A 16,425-nucleotide genomic window follows, 5' to 3' on the forward strand; every position below is an offset into this window, starting at 1 on the left:
TAAGTGAATTACAGTACTTCCGTTATGTTCAGACTTACATTAGCCCCTTTTCACTTGCTGAATGTGCCAGTCCATTTTTTTTTTTTTACCTAAAACGCACGTTTGATTGGCTGATGACTTGAGCAACCCACCCCCACGCATTGGCAGCCCAACAGAAATACAACATGCCGCCTCCTCCGCCCCCTTTGAAGACGAAGGATATTGGAAGTTTTTTTCCGCCAGCAGCAGCCACTGTAAGTAATGTGAAAAAACGTCAATGTTGTGCAGGTAGGGAACACACCACTAATTTTGATACTGAAAGTCCGACATGCATCAGAGTTAGCATAACATTAATCTGTGTTAATTTCTCACTTTTTTTTTTCTATCCGCTTGAATGCCAATCACAGCAAATGCACCGTTTCTTACAATTTTGGCAACTTTGTCACATTGTGTCAGGCAAAGGGTTTTATATACAAGTACTGTATAATGACAAACACGGTAATTATTATTTAAAAACATTTTTTTTAAAAACCTGTCCTGTTCAGCTCTTTGACACAGAGAATGGAAGTCGAAGTGTCCGGTTGCTCTGAACAGTTTAAATGTTTCACATTGAGAGTATGACTTACTCCCATTGCGATCATTCAACATACCTCGTTTATTATGACAAAGTAGTGAACAGGAAGGGGTTATGGGGAACAGAAGAAAAGAAACATAAACAACAACAAGAAATACATTGAACGCCTACACTAATTATTAATATGTTGGTGCTATCATCAGCTAGATGTATTTCCTGTTGACACCATGTGGGGGGCCTGTTGACCAGGGAAAGAAGGGGAGGGTGGTGGGGGAATCTATGAGCTAAGTTATTGGGAGGGGTAGAGTGTACAAAAATCAGCTCTGTGATGTAGAACCCAGTAATCGTGTGAAACCCTTGAGAGTGTAAGCCCGTTGGCGACCGACTCTACGCCGCAACCACCGCCAGTCCCGGCACCGGGACCCCCCCACCCGAGCGCGCCCAATCACATCCGGCCGCACACGAGCCCACCAAACACGCGACAGCCACGCAGACGAACGGAGACACCGTGCAGGCACCAACCCAGGGCCAATCTGTGTGAATTTCTAGAACTCAAGGAGGGAGCTGCATGGAGAGAAATACCCTCCCGTATGTTTTCTCCTGTTAACGTTAATTAAACTGTAAGAAATGTAGTGAACTAAGGATTACCATTTTATAGATAGTTAATTGATGATTAAAACGTTTGTATTTCTTGTGTATGTTAATATACTTTGTGTTCAAATATTGCAATTTTAAATTTGCTAATAAAATCCACACATTTATTCAGGAAGTTTTCAAAATGTTTCTTTAATAGTTTTTGAAAATAAAGGTTTGAATTAAACAGTGTATATCACCTGAACCAATATACATGATAGTTAGTATCAGTCAATACAGATTTATTTTGCATTCATCATTTAGCCTATCAATTAATTAGGTTCATTTTGGTGAGAAATGTAGCCCTGACCCCCGTTCACCCAGTCTGTTTGGCCTTATAAATGTCCCGTCCGCAGCAAAAAAAAAAGTGTACATGCAGGTTATGCTGTTATATCGTCCATACCAATGGTGAGACCAAACCTACGCCCTTGGATTAGAAGTACACAAAAGTACATTTGCATTTACAACAATTCATCAAAATGTTGCGTATGAACATTTCGTTAGCCTTTTAGCACAATTGCCAGACCCGAACTCATATGTTTACAGATTCGGATTTTTTTTTTTTTTTTCAAACACATTGACATTTTTACACTGTAAAAACACACCTCCTTAATACTAGTTACATTCCCTTGTTTTCAGTGTAAATCTGCTTGAAATCATTTGCCAGTACTTCAAGTAAATTTTACTAGCTTAGATTTCTTGAAATAAGATAAATAGCTAGCTGAAAATAAGCTTGGCAGACCTACTTTAAGCAATAAATTAGTATATTTAATCTTGAAAAAAACCTTTAAAATGCCTAATGTTCTTAATTCAAGAATAGATCTTGTTCAAAACATTATTTGAACGCAATTATTTCTTGATGTAAATGAAAAATGACCAACTTTTAGATGTATGGCCTTAATAAGAACAAATAGTAATATGTACTTAAAGTAAGTGGAATAATCTGACTCATTAATCTGTTAACTAGTGTTTAACACCCAAAACAAAATGGAAAAAATATTTGACTAAATTTAAAAAAAAAAAAAAATCTGATTAAGAAGTTATACATTTGCAGTGTAGGACAAAGGCGTAGTGTTTTTGAACAGTTCTGATTGGTTTATAGGAGAAAGGGCAAGATGATGAAAACTTGCCTTTTGGCTGATTCGGGTAGATCTACATTGATATGTTTATAAATGTGAATTTCCCACAGGAAACTAAAGAAAGCAAGGGAATGAAACTCAAGAGGAGGAACCAAGGAAAGATGACCTATATAAGTGCCAGTAGATGGCAGTGTCTACCCATTGTTTGGATGAAGGTGTTGAATGGCTCCAAAGGTAGTGTATATCTGACGTTCAGCAGAAAAATTGTCACTTGTTGCACATGTAGTATAGAACCACATTCCTCAAAGTCTAAAGTTTTGATTGACAGAAATGAATTCATGAAACTCTTTATTAATACCAGCATAGAATATCAAAAGTGGTGTGTTTTACCCGACTAATTGAATACGACAAGCTCCAGCTACCTAAGTAAGCCAAGGATGAACTGAATATAAAACAGGCAAACCAACATACTAAGCAAAAGCATCGATAATCAACTTCACACTTATAGACAATGTAGAGCAGTGAGTCTGAAACTTTTCTAGTGCTTACACAAATATGAACGGTAAATACTAGAAGTGGGATTCTTTGGGCACCTAACGATTCGATTACGATTCAGAAGTTCCGATTCGATTATAAATCAATTAATGATGTTTGTTTGATGATTGTTTAGTACATTAGTTTCAAAATTGTTCAAAAATCCTCTCAGGCTAAACCAAACTAATATTTCAGAATCAAATTAACAGTTAAAAACAGTAAATAAAATACTCAAGTCCCCATGCCGTATCAGCAGCTTTAAACTACATTCAATTTAATGTTGTCAATCAACCGTTTAAGTTGTTAAAATGGCTCCCATTAATTATTCCATAATTTTCCTGAAGTTTCATCATTAAAAGATAGATTCAAGTCAAGATTTTGCCGATTTAGGAGTATTTGAAATAAAGAGTTAATTAGGTTGACTACAACAGAGCCTTCTAGAGAAATTTACTGCTTTAAGATGGCGGCTGTTTACTAACGCGGTAACTACTAAATGGCAAGTCTGTCATTTTGCATCTAGTTCTCTTTACAGTTCCCATACCTGTCAACCCGAGGCCGTTGGCAATCTTATAAATAGTGACGTATGCCCTTACAAATTGGTGACTAATCTTACAACGTTTTATATAGCGTGCCATATGAAACAAAAATAAAACTCGATTTTTACAATAATACGAATTTATTGGTAATAATGTCACATACTGTATAACCTGGTGCAATCAAAGAACAATCAATATCTTCAGCTACATCATGATTACTAAAATTTAACAGTGACTTTTCCTATAATTGTATCTAACACTTTTGGCAATTTCTATCAAGTCTTTTGACAGCTGCACTTCAGCTCGCAATTCAGTTTGCCTTAAAGGTAGTTCGTTAGTGTGTCCAATTATAAATTAGAAAGGTCAATTGAGAAAATGAACTTACCGATGCAATCTTTGAGGGAACATTTCTTTTGCTAATTCTAAGAAGTGATCAGCAATAGGCAGATTGTGTTCGGCATCAAATTGACAGAATAAAATCCCCGCTTTTGTCACATTTCATTCTGCAGACTTCATCTTTATGACCAGTGTTGGTAATCTTACTTTAAAAAAGTAATTAATTACAGTTACAAATTACTTCTCCCAAAAAGTAATTGAGTTAGTAACTCAGTTACCTGAATGTAAGAGTAATTAGTTACTTGGCAAAGTAACTGGTGTTACCTTTATGTTTTTTTTCTTCTTCATTTTCCCAAAAAACAAAAACAAAAAAACATAGCAACCTTTGCTCTGTTTGGAAGTCATTTAATGTTGTGAATCAACCGTTAAAGTTGTTAAAATTGCTCCCGTTTTGCATGAGTTCCCTTCTGTCTACTTTCGACATGTGAAAGTTTTAAAACTGTTTACTCATTCAAGTCAAGATTTTGCCTATTTAGGAGTATTTTAGAGAAAAAGTTACTTAGCTTTGCTAGGAAGGTTCACTACAACAGAGCCTTTCTGAGAAGTCTACTGCTTTAAGATGGCTTTTTACTAATGCCGTCGAGTTTGTCATTTTGCATCTAGTTCTATATGCATCTGATATCTAGTTTGGCATCAAGTGGGCGTAGATTGTAGGCTGTCGGCTACAGTCAGGAAATATTAGAGCCACCTAGCTTAGCATCGCGTTTGCAACAGCGTCACAACACTTTTTCCTCCTTCCCACTCCCGCTCAAAATCTCTCTGTGTCTCTGACTTTTCTCGCGTCAGTCATCCAACATAGTAACGCATAATAACGCACATTGTCTCGTTGCCGACACGTTGACAAAATCCGAACGGAGAAAAAAAAAAAACCTAATGCACGAAAAACGTACAGATTTTGAACGTACGGCGTACACATTTAAAAATCAGTGCTTACTTGTACAAATTACACCGAAACCGTACAACTTGACAGGTTTGAGTTTCTAACGCCGCCTTCGTCATTCATTTTGCATCCAGTTCTACATATAGGTGATATCTACCGTAGCCGTATGTGGCCGTATGTTTGTAGCAACTAGTACAACTGGGCGTTGTTTGAAGCAACTGTTGGTCGCAGTCAGGTATTAATGTTTTTTTTTTATCTACTGTAGTAGCATGAGTTGAACATGATATTTACTCTCTGTCCGTTCCTCATTGCGTCCCAAAGACCCCGCTGACTGCGTTTTAGTTCTGCTTTACCTGGTATAAATCAATATTCGGAATTTTGTTTGTGAATCCTTCTCGAATCTTCCACGGCCGAATTGCGAAAAATCTAAGAATCGGAAATTTTGCACGCCTCTAGTAAATACATTGATTCCAATATCCAGGGGCGTCACTAGGTTTTACAAACGGGGGGGCTTAGCCCCCAGGAGATGCACAGATTGTAAGCGAATGTAGCATACAAGCACAAAACTTGACAAACAGCTAACAAAGACTGATCATTTATTCATTATTATTATAATTATTATATTATTATTATTATAGTTTGTGTTTTTTATGTCTCGCTCTCCTTTTCTTCTGTTCCCCCATAACCCCATCCTGTTCGTTGCTTTGGCTTAATAAACGAGGTATGTTGACTAATCACAATGGGAGTGTCATACTTCGATGTGAAACATTAAAACTGTTCAGACCAATTGGACACTCACATTTCAATTGTCCGTGTCAAACAGCTGAACAGCACAGGTAAAAAAAAAAGTTTTTAAATTATTGTTGTAGTTTCAGTCAATTTTTTCAATACCGTAGAACAACAGAGAAAAACCAAATGGTGGTATCGTTATCGGCGAGTATCGATAAAGAGTGCGCCGATACCATTTACTGGTCCAGTATTATAACACTTGACCGCAGCCTTTTTTTCTGACGCTCACTACACTCTGTGTTGTGTGATGACACGTGATCACTTTGCATGCCAAGCCGCTATTGCGATTGGCCTGCTCCAGACCACAGGCAGCTTTTTTATATGGAGGAAAAACAAATCAGGAGAAATGGTGGCGGCCTGTAAATATTTCAGTTTATAATCACCGTCTAGTACAATGGCTGCATGCAAGATTTGCGGCCTGAAAGTTTCCAGAGGTTCAGTTAAATCGGCCAGTTTCAATACCTCGAACCTCAAATAAAACATTTGAAGACGAAACGTGAACGAACACAAAGAGTTTAAGGCAACAACAGCAGCAACTGCTACCAAGAGAAAAGCGGCTGGCACTGGACCGGTGCAACAAACGACCGAAGCAACAAACCCTGGTCAGCTTACTTCTTTTACTTCACTTTTATTGTCTTTTACTGAAAGAAATGCCGGAGTAATTTGAGACCTGTTTCAAAAGTAGGGCTGCCACCTTTCAGAAATGGAAATAAGGGACACCCCCCTCGCGCCCAAAGCCGTACAGGCGACGAAAAAAAGGAGACATACCCAAAACTCCTAAAATGAATAGAAATGTATCTACTGTATTTGTATATAGCTACTGTATTTCTTATTGGTTCAATACGGAACCTAACTTTTAATTCCCAATTCAGAACGATTCTTTATTTCAAAGGACAGGTGGCAAGCCTATTCAAAAGTGCTATAGAAGTAAGCTAAGCTAAGTGGCTAAGTGTTGCAGTTGCTGTGTTGCTTCTGGTGCACAGAGAGGGAGGCTAATAGAGAGACAGGATGCTTTGGTCAATTATTATTACTTATAATTTCATGAAAGTTGAACTGTTTGGCCTTTGAGAGCCAAGACTCAAGGTTTAAAAAGTTTATTCATTATTCATTCAATGTATTTTTACTTTATTACTGTTGGGTTAGTATTATATATGTTTTAATTTCACGATGAATAAATAAATAAATAAATAAATATATACAGTGGGGAGAACAAGTATTTGATACACTGCCAATGTGTTTTCCCATTGGCAGTGTATCAAATACTTGTTCTCCCCACTGTGTATATATATATATATATATATATATATATATATATATATATATATATATATATATATATATATATATATATATATACAGTGCCTTGCAAAAGTATTCGGCCCCCTTGAACCTTGCAACCTTTCGCCACATTTCAGGCTTCAAACATAAAGATTTAAAATTTTAATTTTTTGTCAAGAATCAACAACAAGTGGGACACAATCGTGAACTGGAACAAAATTTATTGGATAATTTAAACTTTTTTAACAAAAAACTAAAAAGTGGGGCGTGCAATATTATTCGGCCCCCTTGCGTTAATACTTTGTAGCGCCACCTTTTGCTCCAATTACAGCTGCAAGTCGCTTGGGGTATGTTTCTATCAGTTTTGCACATCGAGAGACTGACATTCTTGCCCATTCTTCCTTGCAAAACAGCTCGAGCTCAGTGAGGTTGGATGGAGAGTGTTTGTGAACAGCAGTCTTCAGCTCTTTCCACAGATTCTCGATTGGATTCAGGTCTGGACTTTGACTTGGCCATTCTAACACCAGGATACGTTTATTTTTGAACCATTCCATTGTAGATTTGGCTTTATATTTTGGATCATTGTCCTGTTGGAAGATAAATCTCCGTCCCAGTCTCAGGTTTTCTTCCAGAATGTTCCTGTATTTAGCTACATCCATCTTCCCGTCAATTTTAACCATCTTCCCTGTCCCTGCTGAAGAAAAGCAGGCCCAAACCATGATGCTGCCACCACCATGTTTGACAGTGGGGATGGTGTGTTCAGGGTGATGAGCTGTGTTGCTTTTACGTCAAACATATCGTTTTGCATTGTGGCCAAAAAGTTCAATTTTGGTTTCATCTGACCAGAGCACCTTCTTCCACATGTTTGGTGTGTCTCCCAGGTGGCTTGTGGCAAACTTTAAACGAGACTTTTTATGGATATCTTTGAGAAATGGCTTTCTTCTTGCCATTCTCCCATATAGGCCAAATTTGTGCAGTGTACGACTGATTGTTGTCCTATGGACAGACGACTCTCCCACCTCAGCTGTAGATCTCTGCAGTTCATCCAGAGTGATCATGGGCCTCTTGGCTGCATCTCTGATCAGTTTTCTCCTTGTTTGAGAAGAAAGTTTGGAAGGACGGCCGGGTCTTGGTAGATTTGTAGTGGACTGATGCTCCTTCCATTCCAATATGATGGCTTGCACAGTGCTCCTTGAGATGTTTAAAGCTTGGGAAATCTTTTTGTATCCAAATCCGGCTTTAAACTTCTCCACAACAGTATCTCGGACCTGCCTGGTGTGTTCCTTGGTTTTCATAATGCTCTCTGCACTTTAAACAGAACCCTGAGACTATCACAGAGCAGGTGCATTTATACGGAGACTTGATTACACACAGGTGGATTCTATTTATCATCATCGGTCATTTAGGACAACATTGGATCATTCAGAGATCTTCACTCACTGAACTTCTGGAGTGAGTTTGCTGCACTGAAAGTAAAGGTGCCGAATAATATTGCCTGCCCCACTTTTCAGTTTTTATTTGTTAAAAAAGTTTAAATTATCCAATAAATGTTGTTCCACTTCACGATTGTGTCCCACTTGTTGTTGATTCTTGACAAAAAAATTAAATTTCATATCTTTATGTTTGAAGCCTGAAATGTTGCGAAAGGTTGCAAGATTCAAGGGGGCCGAATACTTTTGCAAGGCACTGTATATATATATATATATATATAAGGGCTGTCAAACGATTAAAATTTTTAATCGAGTTAATTACAGCTTAAAAATGAATTAATCGTAATTAATCACAATTAATCGCAATTCAAACCATCTCTAAAATACGCCATATTTTTATGTAAACTTTTGTTGGAATGGAAAGATAAGACACACGGCGGATATATACATACAACATACTGTACATCAGTACTGTATTTGTTTATTGTAACAATAAATCCACAAATGGCATTATTAACATTCTTTCTGTTAAAGTGATCCACGGATAGAAAGACTTGTAGTTGTTAAACGATAAATGTTATAGTTACAAGTTATAGTAATTTTATATTAAAACCCCTCTTCATGTTTTCGTTTTAATAAAATTTGTAAAATTTACAGTCAAAAGTAGAGGTAATATAATAATAATAAGAATAAAAATAACTAATAAAAATAGAGTGAAAAGTTTTACGTGTATTTTGCATAGCTATTTTGATATGGAATGCCAGTTCATTTTGCACTGTTGTTTAACTGTGTGTCAGAATAGGGCCTCATTACTATAGACTGAAGTGCTTTTCTTTTTGTGAACATTATTTTTTTTTTTTTGAGAAATAGGAATATTATTTTTGTTGTGCTTTCACTAAACGATACTTATGTTTGTTGTGAAGGAGAAGCTTATGCCAATAAACGGCGCGGTCCAAAGAACGCCTGTGTCCACTCGCCTTTACTGTATAACATATACTGTATCTGTACATATCTTAACCAAAATACAACAAGAGACACATAATTGCCACTGAAAGAAAGAAAACTTACCGAAATATTTGTGGAGCACAAACAGCAATTTGCATTGCATTGTGAATACAGCATAAACGTCTCACAACTACTAATTCTCCCATGTTTAAAAGAAATAACATGAGTATGGAACGGCGCTGCCCCCAAGCGGCCGGTGGCATTCTCTTTACTCTTAATGTCCATAAACGGCCTCATTGTAATTTGTTTGAGGCAATATGCCAGCGGGTCATTCATTGCATGCGTTAATTGCGTCAAATATTTTAACGTGATTAATTAAAAAAAATAATTAACGCCCATTAACGCGATAATTTTGACAGCCCTAATAAAAAAAAATATATATATATATTAGGGCTGTCAAACGATTAAAATTTTTAATCGAGTTAATTACAGCTTAAAAATTAATTAATCGTAATTAATCGCAATTAATCACAATTCAAACCATCTATAAAATATGCCATATTTTTCTGTAAATTATGTATATATTCTATAAAATAAATTGTTGGAAGGGAAAGATAAGACACAAGATGGATATATACATTCAACATACGGTACAAAAGGACTGTAGTGGGCATTTCACTCTACTGTCATTTAAATCTGTCTATGCTGTCCTCACTCCGAAACGTCTACTTTTTCCAAAGCTAGACAGCTAGTGAACGACGCCTTAATAATTAGACTTCTTCCTTTTTCATCTAAATTTATTAATAAAATGGCCTCAAACCATTGTCCTCTTTAGACCGTCGTAAAACTACAAAAAAAAAGTACACAAGCATTGCGTTAGCAACAACGTTAGCTTAGCACGCTATACAGGTTCACTAAACATAAACAAAAAGCGTCTCATACAAAAAATATAACATTTCGCTTACTAACATAATATGTACATTCTTTACAACAACCATACTTACGGACAAATCTTGTCCAAGGATCATATAAGCACAACATTATCAGCCCGAGACGTCATGCAGCCATAATGAACTGGAAAGAAAACAATAAACCATGTCGCTAGGCGACCACAACAGTTCGCTGCTGGACAGCACAAAATGTCTTGCTGTAAAACTTACCAAAAGGCAGAATACTTTCTGAACGGGACATGTGCGTTAATTGCGTCAAATATTTTAACGTGATTAATTAAAAAAACTAATTACCGCGTGTTAACGCGATAATTTTGACAGCCCTAATATATATATATATATTTATATATATATATATATATATATATATTTATATATATATATTTATATATATATATATATATATATATATATATATATATATATATATATATATATATATATATATATATATATATATATATATATATATATATATATATGTGTGTGTATGTATGTATGTATATATATATGTGTATGTATGTGTGTATACATATATATATACTGGACTGTCTCAGAAAATTAGAATATTGTGTATTCTAATTTTCTGAGACAGTCCTGTACATTAATCCACCATTTAAAGCAGGGGTGTCCAAACTTTTTGCAAAGGGGACCAGATTTGGCGTGGTAAAAATGTGGGGGGCCGACCTTGGCTGACGTCCTTTACATAGAACAATATACAGGACTGTCTCAGAAAATTAGAATATTGTGTATTCTAATTTTCTGAGACAGTCCAGTATATATATATACATATATATATATATATATATATATATATATATATATATATATATATATATATATATATATATATATATATATATATATATAAAGACATGCACACAGTGGGGAGAACAAGTATTTGATAGTGTATCAAATACTTGTTCTCCCCACTGTATATATATATATATATATATTCACTTTGTGATGTTTATATTAACTGTTTGAATTGAAATGATTTCATATGCACATCCATATCGGAACATTTTAAAATTTGGCCAAATTGGGGGAATGACCCGCTCATGCATTTCCCCTAACAGATTACAATGACGCCGTTTATGCATACTGAGAGTGAAGTGAATGCCACCGGCCGTTCCATACTAATGTTATTCCTCCTACTAGTATGAGAATTATTAGTTGTGAGACGATGATGCTATTGCATTGTGCTATTTGTGCTCCTCACATATTTCTGTAAGTTTACTTTTTTTTTAGTGGCAATTATGTGTCTCTTGTTGTATTTTGAGTAAGATATGTACAGAGATATACAGTATATGTTATAAAGGTGAGTGGACACAGGCGTTCATTGGACCGCGCCGTTTATTGGCATAAAATTCGCCAACTCCTTAACAACAAACATAAGTATCATTTAGTGAAAGCACAACAAAAATAATATTCCTATCTCTCAAAAAATTAATGTTCACAAAAAGTAAAGCACTTCAATCTGTATTAATGAGGCCCTATTCTCACACAGTTAAACAACTATGCAAAGAGAACTGGCATTCCCAATCAAAATGGCTATGCAAAATACACATAAAACTTACTCAGACTTTGGTCACTCTATTCTTATTATTGTTATTTTTATTCTTATTATGATTATATTAACTCTACTTTTGATTGAAAATTTTACAAATGTTATTAAAACTAAAACATTATGAGCGGTTTTAATATAAAATTACTATAACTTGTAACTATAACATTTATCTTTTAAGAACTACAAGTCTTTCTTTCCATGGATCCCTTTAACAGAAAGAATGTTAATAATGTTAATGCCATCTTGAGGATTTATTGTTATAATAAACAAATACAGTACTTATGTACAGTATGTTGTATGTATATATCCGTCTTGTGTCTTAGCTTTCCATTCCAACAATAATTTACAGAAAAAAATGACATATTTTAGAGATGGTTTGAATTGCGATTAATTACGATTAAATAATTTTTAAGCTGTGATTAACTCGATTAAAAATTTGAATCGTTTGACAGCCCTAATATATATATGTATATATATATATATATATATATATATATATATATATATATATATATATATATATATATATATATATATATATATATATATATATATACGAACTGTTTCTTTCAACCAAATTGTAGAAACGAGCCGCTTCACATCTTCAGTAATGGCATTGGAAAGATGGGAAAAGTAATTAATTAGATTACTCACTAAAAAAAAAAAAAAAAAAAAAAAAAAACACCTGTTTGAAATGCCGTTGTACTTTAGCTGGTCCGGTACCGACTGCAAGTCAGGTCACGTGGAATGAGGGAAAACGCGAAGTGGATTTTCAGTGATGTAGGCGTTTTCTCTTTAACAATTGGAATGCATTGGACCACGCACTACCTTACTCTCTGAAGCGAAACTGACAGATTTATGAGCATATTTAAGTTAATGATGATAGGTTATATGATTATTGATTTAAACTAATATTCTGGAAACTTCATATGACATATGTCAGCATTTTTTTGTAATTTATTATTATTATTTTTTTTTAAATAAAACAACACCAAGTTATTTTGGGGGACTTGAGAATATTTTAGGGCTAAAGTACGCCTAATGACGCCACAGCCAAGATCCTTTTTTCTGTGATATGATCATTTTGGAGGACCTCACGAATCGCAAACAATCCAAGGCCCAAACCAATCCAAGCATCCTTTTTTCACCTTTCTCTAAGGACAGCACACTGCTTGTTGTGCATTCTCGTCCTTCACCAACAGACCTGTCAGCACATCTAGGGTCTGCGTTGCTGAAGGTTTGCGCACGCAAAAATGGCCATAAACTTGATTGCTCAGACAAACGGCTACAAGACTGTTAGAGCGAGTGAACACACTATTTAGTGACTGCAACTTGGTCTCTTGATCAGGTCCAAGTATGCTAATTGATGGGCTTCGCATGTACAGTGGTATGAGAAAGTATCTGAACCTTTTGGAATTTCTCACATTTCTGCATAAAATCACCATCAAATGTGATCTGAAATTTGTCAAAATCACACAGATGAAAATACAGTGTCTGCTTTAACTAAAACCATCCTAACATTAATAGGTTTCCATATTTTAATGAGGATAGCATACAAACAATGACAGAAGGGCGAAAAATAAGTAAGTGAACTCTCTGCCTAAGGAGAAAAAAGAGCAATTGAAACCAATGTTTACCAAACATTTTAAGTCCGGTGTGTGTGCCCAATCACTGATGAGTGGTTTAAAGCAGCACTGCCCACTATAGAACACACACCTGGTAAGAAATGTCTAGATGAGAAGAATTGTCTGATGGGCATCATGGCTCGGTCAAAACAGCTGTCTGAAGACCTGCGATCAAGGATTGTTGATTTGTATAAAGCTGGGAAAGGATACAAAACCACCTCTAAAAGTCTGGATGTTCATCAATCAACAGTCAGAGAAGTTGTCAACAATTGGAGAGAGTTTGGCACTGTTGCTTCTCTCCCAAGGAGTGGCCGTCCACCAAAGATGACGCCAAGAGTTCAGCGCAGAATACTCAGAGAGGTACAAAAGAACCATAGAGTGTCTGCTAAAGACTTACAGGAATCACTGGCACAGTCCAATAGCTTTGTACACACATCAACTAGTTGTAAAACTATGGCCAAGAATGGTGTTCATGGGAGGACTCCACGGAGGAAGCCACTGCTGTGTAAAAAAAAACATTGTTGCTCGTTTAATGTTCGCAAAAAGTCACTTGGACAATCCACGGAGGTTTTGGCAAAATATTTTGTGGACTGATGAAACCAAAGTTGAATTGTTTGGGAGTAACACACAACTTCAGGTGTGGAGGAAAAATGGAACAGCTCACCAACAACAACACATCATCCCTACGTGAAGTATTGTGGAGGGAGCATCATGATTTGGGGCTGTTTTGCTACCTCAGGGCCTAGAAAACTCGCAATCATTAATGGAACAATGAATTCAAAATTGTATTGGGATGTTTTGCAGGACAACCTGAGGCCGTTGGTCAGACAGTTGAAGCTAAAAAGAGAACAGATGCTGCAACAAGGTAATGATCAAAAACACAGAAGTAAATCAACTTCAGAATGGTTTCAGGAGAACAAAATACAAGTTCTGGAATGGCCAAGTCAAAGTCCAGACTTGAATCCCATTGAGATGCTGTGGCATGACCTAAAGACCGATTCATGCCAGACATCCCAGGAATCTGACTGAACCACAGCAGTTTTGTAGAGAAGAATGGGACAAGATTAGTCCTGATCGATGTGCCAGACTGATCTGCAGCTATAGGAAGTGTCTGGTTGAAGTTATTGCTGCCAAAGGGGGGGAGGTGGCACAAAATATTAAATGTGATGGTTCACTTACTTATTTTTTCCCTTTCTGTCATTGTTTGCATACTATCCTCATTAAAATATGAAAACCTATTAATGTTTGGGTGGTTTTAGTTAAAGCAGACAGTGATTTTTCATCTGTGTGATTTTTGACAAAGATCAGATCACATTGGATGGTGATTTTATGCAAAAAGCTACAAAAGCTGTGTTCAGTTTTTTCCTCATTGCGCAATGGGTTAGCATACAAAGTCAATGTATCGAAGTGCAACAGACGGCCTCGCAATAGCCCGGCACAATGTAGCCAGTTCGACCGGACAGGGGAACTTCCTCAACATCCAGTCAACAGAAGTCCAAAGACAGACAAAAAAGGAGTACGAGAATAGTAAAAATATTAGTACATCACATGAAAGTCACAATAGTACGAGAATTAAATCATACATTGTAATATTACGAGAGAAATAACAAAGAAATTACCATTAAATTAAAACAACTTCCGGTTCTCAGTGGTCAATCGGTGCCAAATATAAACTGGAAGACAGTTTCAAGCCCGCACTTTATTATGAGATTAATCTCAAAATATTACGAATTTAAAGTAGCACTATTATGAGAATTATTAAAATCGCAATATTTTTAAAGTAATTTTGTTGTTTATTTTAACGTTACGTGAACTAGAAGTTGTTTGGTTTCACGGGCAGAGACTTTTACCAACGTACGGTTTTTATTAACACAAAACTACTTTTGTCGTAATTATTAAGAGAAAAAAGTAGTACAAGTATAAGATTAAAGTCGTTATGCGATTTTTATTTATGTTACGTGGGTTGAGTTGTTTGGGGTACTCTGACTTCATTTTTTGGTGACGTTAAGGTCGGTGTGAACGCAAAACAGCATTTGGCGACGGACGAGCGACGCAACGATGCGCGAAAAAACGCGTCGGCAGCATAACGCAGCATAACCTTTTTATACCTTCAAACTACTCAAAGCCCTTTGATACAAATCTCTGACTGACAAAGATGAGGGCAGAAAACAGGCCATATCTAACCTTCATAAGGCCATAATGATTTTCTTTTTTTACCAGCAGCTTGCTAAATTTACTCTAGATATGGCGCTTCCCAGTCTGGAACATATGGAACAGCCTGAGGGGAAACGAAGGGCACTAAGTAAGTCATTCTCCCGAAACGCAACCGGGCCATTTAAGTTGCATGGTCACTTACTGGATGAGATTGGCATCTTTTAAACACTGCTTCTCCAAAAGATTTCAGGGAGTATTGATTATATGGAGACATTTGCAACAACAAAAGACATGTGATAAACATGATGTATGAACACACACACGCACAAGATTGGAGGCACAGAAGAACATGATACATTAATGAACTGACAAATCTCTGCCATCTGTTTGCCTTCTGCTATTGGAACAACTTTCACTCTTTCTGCTCCCTTTACTTTTCCTCCATGAACTAGTTGCATCGGAGTTACACAAAACAGTGCCTGATACTGAAGCTTCTTTAAAACCGTTAAAGATTTCTCAACATTTCTTGCAAACAAAATTCACATACATATTCTCCATTTGCATTTTTCTGCGCTCTACATAGGGGTGCAGCAGTACACACAGTACTGTTTTCGTCAACGATGCCGATAACAAAAACACATACAAATAGGGAGGATTGTCTCAGGAGTGATTTGTTCGAGAATTAAAGGTAATCATTATATTTTTCATACCATGCATGCATTTTGAAACGTTGTGAAAAAAATCAATGGGAGAAATTAGCCGCTACTGCATTGGCATCATAGTTCGCAATGTTTACATATAATAAATGCTAACTGCACGTTTTTTTGCTTTTAAGCAAGAATTGAAATTTTTTTACATCCATATCTATCAAGAATTCGGGGATTTAAGCCTTCATTTTTCACTGTAAAAGCTCTGTTTACATCAGGCGGCCGCTAGCTACATTCACTAACAGACTAGCATTGTACTTCGACATATTTACGTAAAATAAACGCTAACCGCCCATTTTTTTTTTTTTTTTAATTTTAACCAAGAATCGAGACTGTTTTACGTCCCTATCTATAAATAATTCTGGG

The 16,425-nt window shown here is 36.1% G+C and overlaps 1 protein-coding gene across 3 annotated transcripts in view; it reads right to left on the bottom strand.

Moving 5' to 3' along the window:
- Positions 1 to 16,425, bottom strand: part of LOC130917256 (SH3 and multiple ankyrin repeat domains protein 2-like) — a 525,263-nt gene that overhangs the window by 9,387 nt on the left and 499,451 nt on the right. The gene's annotated exons all lie outside the window — the stretch shown is intronic.

Source organism: Corythoichthys intestinalis, chromosome 1 (genome assembly GCF_030265065.1).
Source record: "Corythoichthys intestinalis isolate RoL2023-P3 chromosome 1, ASM3026506v1, whole genome shotgun sequence".
NCBI lineage: Eukaryota > Metazoa > Chordata > Actinopteri > Syngnathiformes > Syngnathidae > Corythoichthys > Corythoichthys intestinalis.